The sequence below is a fragment of the Emydura macquarii genome, unplaced genomic scaffold (genome assembly GCF_026122565.2).
Source record: "Emydura macquarii macquarii isolate MOO-44397 ecotype Brisbane River unplaced genomic scaffold, CSIRO-AGI_Emac_v2 contig_3726, whole genome shotgun sequence".
NCBI classification, from domain to species: domain Eukaryota; kingdom Metazoa; phylum Chordata; order Testudines; family Chelidae; genus Emydura; species Emydura macquarii.
The window spans coordinates 93,782-102,103 of record NW_027133863.1 but is presented as its reverse complement, the minus strand read 5'-3'; the positions used below and the strand labels follow the sequence as shown (position 1 = coordinate 102,103).

The 8,322-nt window shown below is 44.1% G+C and overlaps 1 pseudogene; it reads left to right on the top strand.

Moving 5' to 3' along the window:
* The first annotated feature begins 6,663 nt into the window (after positions 1–6,663).
* LOC137146160 (olfactory receptor 8S1-like) lies at positions 6,664–7,604 on the top strand (annotated as a pseudogene).
* Positions 7,605–8,322: the final 718 nt, after the last annotated feature.

Genomic DNA, 8,322 nt, shown 5'->3' with positions numbered 1-8,322 from the left:
GAGAAATAAAACAAAGTGCAAAATCTGCAGCTCCTGAACGTCGGAGAATCCCAGGAGAAGGAACTCGGTCATAGAATCATAGAATATTAGAGTTGGAAGGGACCTCAGGAGGTCATCTAGTCCAACCCGCTGCTCAAAGCAGGACTAACCTCAGCTATATCATCCCAACCAGGGCTTTGTCAAGCCTCACCTTAAAAACCTCTAAGGATGGAGATTCCACCACCTCCCTAGGTAACTCATTCCAGTGCTTCACCACCCTCCTAGTGAAAAACTTTTTCCTAATGTCCAACCTAGACCTTCCGCCCTGCAACTTGAGACCGTTGCTCCTTGTTCTGTCATCTGCCACCACCGAGAACAGCCTAGCCCCATCCTCCCTGGAACCCCCTTTCAGGTAGTTAAAGGCTGCTATCAAATCCCCCCTCACTCTTCTCTTTTGCAGACTAAACAAGCCCAGTTCCCTCAGCCTCTCCTCATAAGTTCTGAGCTCCAGCCCCCTAATCATTTTTGTGGCCCTCCGCTGCACTCTCTCCAACTTGTCCACATCCTTTTTGTAGTGGGGGGCCCAAAACTGGACACAGTATTCTAAATGCGGCCTCACCAATGCCGAATAGAGGGGAATAATCACTTCCCGTGACCTGCTGGCAATGCCCCTCCTAATGCAGCCCAATATGCCATTAGCCTTCTTGACAACCAGGGCACACTGCTGACTCATATCCAGATTTTTGTCCACTGTTACCCCCAGGTCCTTTTCTGCAGAGCTGCTGCCCAGCTCATCGGTTCCCAGTCTATAGCTGTGCATGGGATTCTTCCTTCCTAAGTGGAGGACTCTGCACTTATCTTTGTTGAACCTCATTAGATTTCTTTTGGCCCAATCCTCCAGTTTGTTTAGGTCACTCTGTATCCTATCCCTACCTTCCAGGATATCTACCACTTCCCCCAGCTTAGTGTCATCCACAAACTTGCTGAGGGTGCAAACTACCCCATCCTCCAGATCATTAATAAAGATGTTGAACAAAACCGGCCACAGGACCGACCCCTGGGGAACTCCACTTGTGACCGGTTGCCAGCTAGACATGGAGCCATTGATCACTACTCGTTGAGCCCTATGCTCTAGCCAGTTCTCTATCCATTTTATAGTCCATTCATCCAACCCATACTTCTTTAACTTGCTGATAAGAATACTGTGAGAGACAGTATCAAAAGCTTTGCTAAAGTCAAGATATATCACGTCCACCTCCTTCCCTACATCCACAGAGCCAGTCACCTCATCATAGAAAGCAATCAGGTTGGTCAGGCATGACTTTCCCTTGGTGAATCCGTGTTGACTGTTCCTGATCACCTTCCTCTCTTCCAAGTGCCTTAAAATGGATTCCTTAAGACCTGCTCCATGATTTTTCCAGGGACTGAGGTGAGGTCCACTGTCATGAGCATACATGCAAACCTGTAACCATCGAGCTGGGGCACTAGGCCCATGCTTTGTTAACAATAAATTTAGCCGAGTGCCTTCACCACTGAACCGAGTCTGTGGTCTTCTTGGGCAAGTCAATCAAAGTCTGCTGTGCAAGCTATCTGTGCAAAGCTGGCACAGCACACAGAGAGAACACACACACAACCAACAACTGACAACATGTATGATATGTAATTTTTCAAACATACTTGAAAATGTTTTCCCCTCCTCCTGAGGAGACTCTGATCTGCATGACTTTTTTCCCCTCAGTAATTAGAATCATTCATAGATTTTTTTTTAAGCACAATTTCTAAAATTCCAATCCTCTGTTGTTGAAAAATATTCAATGAGTTACACTTTTTTTCATAAGCTGGAGACCTGGTGCATTGATTCTAATGATTCTATGCATCTTTACATCAGCTGCATATCTGGCCCATTGAGTCCAATGGATCTATTCAGGTATGTTTCTGGCCCATTGACTCCAGTGCAGTTGCACTGATTTACACCAGGTGAGGGTCCAGGGAAGCTATGGTTACTTTAAGAAGTTGGCCTCATGGACTCCTATGGATATTGTGGCCTTTGGGCTGTAATATATTCATGAACATAATTTTTCATGTGTGTGGTATGTGAGATCCTTGATGGGATGTGCATTTCATATGGCTTGTAAATCTGCCTTCTGATGTGTTGAGGTCTGCTTTCTAACAGAAATGGTCATTTAAAGATAAAAGATATCTTCAGTTTCTTCCATGAGAACAGTATTCTGCTCATCAGTCTCCTGGTGGCCTTTTTCAGCTCAGCGTTTATCAGTGTGTAGATCATCAGGCTCAGCATTTGGGGGATAACAGTGAAAAAGACTCAAGCCACCTTGTCCTGGTCTTGAAGGGCCAAGCATAGCTGAAGATGGTGGGTATAAATAGCACATGCACATGATAATCTGGGGTCCACAGGTGGACAGAGTCTTGTGTTTCCAATTTGTGAAGTGTCTCCCGATCTTGACTAAGATGATGGTGTAGGAAATTAGCGGCAAGGTGAATGGTGGGCACTCCACCATTGAAGACCGTCTGCAGTTTGACTATGTAGGTGTTCATGCAGGCCAGTTTGATGACTTGTGGGGCATCATAGTAGAAATTGTCCGGGATGTTTGGCACACAGAGTGCAAACTAGAGGAACTGTCCTTTCTATACCGCAGGGTGAGCCAATCCACCTGGCCATCTACACTAGCCCCATGCACAAGTCCCTATTCATGATAAACAAGTAACTCAGTGGTTTATAGATAGTACCGGTCAACTGCCATCCCCACAAGAAAACATTGCCATTGTGCCCAATGAAGTGGAAGAAGAACATCTGGACTCACTCATTGAAGAAGACGGTTTTATGCTAGGAGAAGAGACCCAACAGCAGCGGAGAGCATTGACTGATGAGTTGCTGACATCCATGAAAGCCAAGTTGACCAGCAGGAAGTAACATGAAGCTGGAGGTCGGCAACCACCATGATGATGATGATGATGAAAATTCCCAGCTAGGTGGTCATGTGAGCTATGAAAAAGACCATGACGAGAAAATACTTCAACTGATAATTCTGAGTGAGGCCCAAGAGAACAAATTCAGTCACTGCGGCGGTGTCAAAATATGGAATTTTCTGTGTGATGGGAATTTCTTTATCATCTCTTATGTTTATACACTCTCAAGCGTAACAAGATAAGTTCATAGATTCTAATGCCAGAAGGGACTTTTGTGATCATCTAGTCTGACCTCCTGCATAACACAAGCCAAAAAAACTTTCCGAAAACACTTCGTGGAGCATATCTTGCTTCTTATAAGAAAGAAAGAAAGAAAGAAAGAAAGAAAGAAAGCTGGTTCATCCTGCATCTTCATTTATTTTTAAGTTCTTTGTCTGTGTGAAAATTAGATGTGTGTTCAATGTGGTAGTATTGTCAACTCTGTTATATGAAGGAGAAACATATCCATTAAAAACAGCTGAGGAGAGGAAATTGAACAGTTTTCAGAGTTAAAAGTTACAGGGTATTCTTAACATCTGTTGTTTTGATTGTGGCACAAACAAGTAGGTACTTAGGCAATCTCAGCAAGTTGCAGTCTTGCACTGGTTGGGAAGAAGATGACAGCAATGGTGGAGTCATGTGCAATGTTCTGAAGAAGGTACACTTTTACTGACTGTCTAGAGAATTGAGGTTGGAGGAAGTAGAGCACAAATCTGACCACGATTGAGATTGGAAGATGCAATTTGATGGGATTTAAGAAACCTAAATCTTCCCATGCTGATTCTTGTTGAAGGAAGAAGACTTGCAAAGGACCATTCAACATTCAACATGTGCACCACTTGCTGCATTAAAGCCATGGGTAACTGTTGCTGCTGTGCTGCTGATTCACATGGCGAGAACAGCTTCAACCCGAAACCCTGAGAAAGCCCAGCCCCAAAACACCGTATAGCTCAGAGATTAAAGCATTTTCCTGAGAGATGGGAGCCCCAATTTCAAATCTCTGCTCCACAGCAGGCGGAAGTGGGAACTGAATGAGCATCTCCCGCATTCAAGAGCCCTAACACCTACATGAAAGGAACTGGGAGGGTGCTAGGGTTACACATGCTGGATTGTCAGTTTAGCCTTCCCTCTCCCCCTCCCCCGGATGAAAATATTTGACCAATAGTTGTCAAATTTGCAAATAGTGTGGGATTGACCCAAACTGCTTTCTTTCAGCAACTAAACTGTTTATCTGAAAAAATCTGCCCCACTCTATACAGTAAAATGTCTCTCTTGTCTCACCTCCTCCTTTTTCCTGCCATCTCATACAGTCTATTTGTTTCTTTCTCATTCCTTTATCTGTATGTCTATCTGTTGGTGATGGCCAACGATGGCAGGCCATTTCCCATGCTCTCTCCTCTGCTGCCCTCTTCTGGCATTATGGCTGCATTATGGCCATACATTATGGCCAGGATCTTCAAAAGAGTGTATGGGAAATGAAACAATTTGCCATTTGGGTGTCTCACTCCTTCAGATGCTTTGCAAATCTGAGCCAAACTATCCGTCTTTTTTATTGGCAGTCGCTGACAGTGGCTGCCTAAATCACTTGGGCTCCTATGGTACTCCACGCTTCCACACTCCCTCTTAAACACTACAGAGCGTTGCTTAACATTATGCTGAAAAGCTTGGTGTTACTGGTAGTTTGTTACAGAGAATGAACTTCAGGGATCTTGTCCCAGGAGGAAGAAGACAGCATTTAAACAGCTCTCAGGAATCAACTCTTAATTGTGGAGTCTGATAAGGAGATCTTTGCTCTTCTCACACTGATAACACCACATACCTTGGGGTAAAGAATATTGGACCTGCTTAGATGTTGTGTTCCAGAGGCAGTCAGACAGATTAGATGGACAAATCAGTAAGTAGGTAGATAAATAGGCTAAGAAAACAGAAAGAGGAAATCACAGGTCACAACGATCTCAACACTTTTATGCCCCACATTTACTCGGAAGGTGAGTTGATTCATATTTGTATTCCCCTTTAATCTTTTTATCCTTTCAATTTCAAAGGACCAGATTCTGCCCCCATATGGAGGGGTGGGTCTCACTATACAGTTCCATTGACTTCTGCCAGGAAACCGCTGTCTACTCCCACAGAATCAGTTGCAGTGTAGCAGACAAGGTTGATAACTCACATGTTTGGTGGTGAAACACTGGAATGGGTTACCTAGGGAGGTGGTGGAATCTCCATCCTTAAAGGCTTTTAAGGCCTGGCTTGACGAAGCCCTGGCTGGGATGATTTAGTTGGGGTTGGTCCTGCTTTGAGCAAGGGGTTGGAATACATACCTCCTGAGGTCCCTTCCAACCCTCATCTTCTATGATTCTCTGATTTGAATCACCCATCTCTCTGACTCTCTCTCTCTCTCTCTCTATTTTTCAAGACATTTCTGAGACAACTGAGATTAGTTAGGGCATGTCAGCAGCAGTTTCTATTTTTGCTGTGTGTGTGTGTGTGTGTGTGAGGTAAGGGGCAGGGCATTCTCTGGAGAAGATGTTTAGCTTTGGAATTCACTTTTCATAAAATCTACCTGTGCTAATATTCATGTTTTAGCCTGTAAGCTGATTTTTAGTTGTTTGACTATAGTTACTTCATTTTTGTCCATCTCTTTGCTTAAGCAATTGTCTTCTGAGTGGATCCAGGAGGAGAGGTTTAATTTCTTTATGGGAGACATATGGGAATAAACATAGATTTGACACTGGACTAAAATTTGATGTCAAAATACACCCCATCCCTTTCCACAGAGGCAGGTTTGATTAGCTTCTGTACAAACAGGCTGGTATTTCGATGTGCAGGACACTGAGTTGCACGGGGTCAGATTTTCAAAGGACTGTAAGTGAAAGTAAGTGACTTAGGAACAAAAGTCCCATCAGTGTTCAACCAGACCTGCCTTTTTAAAATGATCTCACTCCGCCTAGAGAGAGTATGCTGGGCCCATTCATTTCCTCTTCTTCTTGAGAAATCCTAGTAATTTTAATAGGGATATTAAATATTAAATCGCTTTTCCAACAAAATACTCAACAACAATGACAAACCCATGGCAGACAACAATAGACACATTTTATAGACTTGGCCAGATCCCCATCTGGTGTAAATCGGCCATAATTGCATTGGAATCACTGGGTTGAATTAAAGGGCTATTAGGCCACAGAGGGGAAGAGAGGGAGAGAGAGAGAGAGAGAGAGAGAGACGTTATAGCCCCGTGGTAAGAGCACTCAGTCCAGATGCAGGAGACCCAGTTCCCTGCTTCACTGCCCATGGAATCATTTACCCACAGCGGAACAGCTGCAACCGGACAGACTGATGGAGTCCCACATCTCCATAGTCACAGCTGTGCAGGGGATCTATGAATACTAGTGGGAGCCAATTCGGGGATTTAGTTGTCTAAAGTGGCAGGTAGGTGCCCAGACCCTTTTCTGTGTCTAGCCTGTTGTGTCTATCTATAACCCACACATTCCAGCCAGACCAGTCTCTCTCCTTCTCTCTCTCTCTACATTTAGGCTATTTAAAAGATGCATTTCCCAGGATGCAACAGGCCTCTCTTTACATTCATCCTACTGCACAGATGATCTCCCCCTGACTTTTCAATTTACTTGTATTATATCTGTTAATTTCATGTATTAATTAATTATTTTATTTATTTTTGTGGATCTTACAGGTCAGAGTGTTCCTGGATAAACATCAATGGAAAACCAAACCGCAGTGACTGAATTTATTCTCCTGGGACTTTCCAGTGACCATGGCTGCAGATTTTCCTCTTTGTGGTGTTTTCAATGATTTACCTAATCACCCTGGTGGGGAACCTGGTGATGATGCTGGTGATACGAGCGGATTCTCACCTTCACACCCCCATGCACTTCTTCCTCTTCCATTTATCCTTTGTTGATACCTTCTATTCCTCAGTCACGGTGCCTAAAATGCTGGTGAACTTCCAAGCAGAGCACAAAACTGTTTCTGTCAATGGCTGCATTGCCCAGATGTTCTTCACTTTCCTGTCAGCTGGTACAGAAATTTTCCTTCTCTCAGCTATGGCTTATGACTGCTACGCTGCCATCTGTGACCCACTGCATTATGTGGAGACAATGAAAAAAAGGATCTGTGTTCAGTTGGTGACTGGCGCATGGACCATGGGCTCCTTAGAAGCCCTGTTTAACACTGTTTTTGTCCTCAAGTTGCATTTCTGTGGGCCAAACCAAGTCCATCATTTCACCTGTGAGCTCCTCCTCTTCTACAACTGTCCTGCACTGAGACCCTCACCAATCAAGTGGTGCTTCTTTCTTCTGCAGTGATATTTGGATTGAGTTCCTTCCTCCTCACTCTGATCTCCTACATTCACATCATCGCCACCATCCTGAGGATACGCTCTGCGGAGGGCAGACAGTAAAGCCTTCTCCACCTGCAGCTCTCACCTGACTGTGGTTGGGTTGTTGTACTTGACAGGTTTTTTCCAATACACAAAACCCAGCTCAATCTCCTCTGTGATTCTGGATGAAATGTTCTCCATCCAGTACAGCATCTTGACCCCCTTGTTAAACCCCATCATCTACAGCCTGAAAAACAAGGAGGTGAAAAAAGCTATAGGAAAAATGTTGGGGAAATTCAGGGGAGGGCAAAACAAGTTATGAGGGGTGTGAAACAGCTTTTGTATGATGGTCTGTGCAGCTTGCAAAAGAGATTCCTGAGGGGGATATGATAGATGTCTATCAAATCATCTGTAGCAGAAAGTGAATCAGGAAGTACTATGTACCCCTTCCCATAATACATGAACCAGGGGGCGCCCAATGAAATTAATAGGCAACAGGTTTAAACCAGACAAAAGGAAGTACTTTTTCACACAGCACACAGTCAAGCTGCAGAACTTGTTGTCAGGGGATTTTGAAGGCCAGAAGAATAACTGGGTGGAAAAAATCCTTAGATAACTTCATGGGGGATAGGTCCATCAATGGCTATTAGCTACAATTGTCAGGGACGCAACCCTGTGTTCTAGGTGTCCCTAAACTTCTGACTGCCAGACACTGGGACTTAACAACAGGGGACAGATCTCTTGATGATTACCTGTTCCGTTCATTCCTATGAGGCACCTGGCACTGTGAGAAGACAGGATCCTGGGGTAGGTGGACCATTGTTCTGACACAGAATGGTCATTTTTATGCTATGTTCTTGTGTCCTTAGTAATTCTGGATCATCTAAAAACTTTGCCACCTCTGTTCACCCCTTTTTCCAGATCATTTATCAATATGTTGAACAGCTCTGGTCCCAGTATACATCCCTGGAGAATCCCACTATTTACCTCTCTCCATTCCGAAAACTGCCCATTTATTCCTACCCTTTGTTTCCTATCTT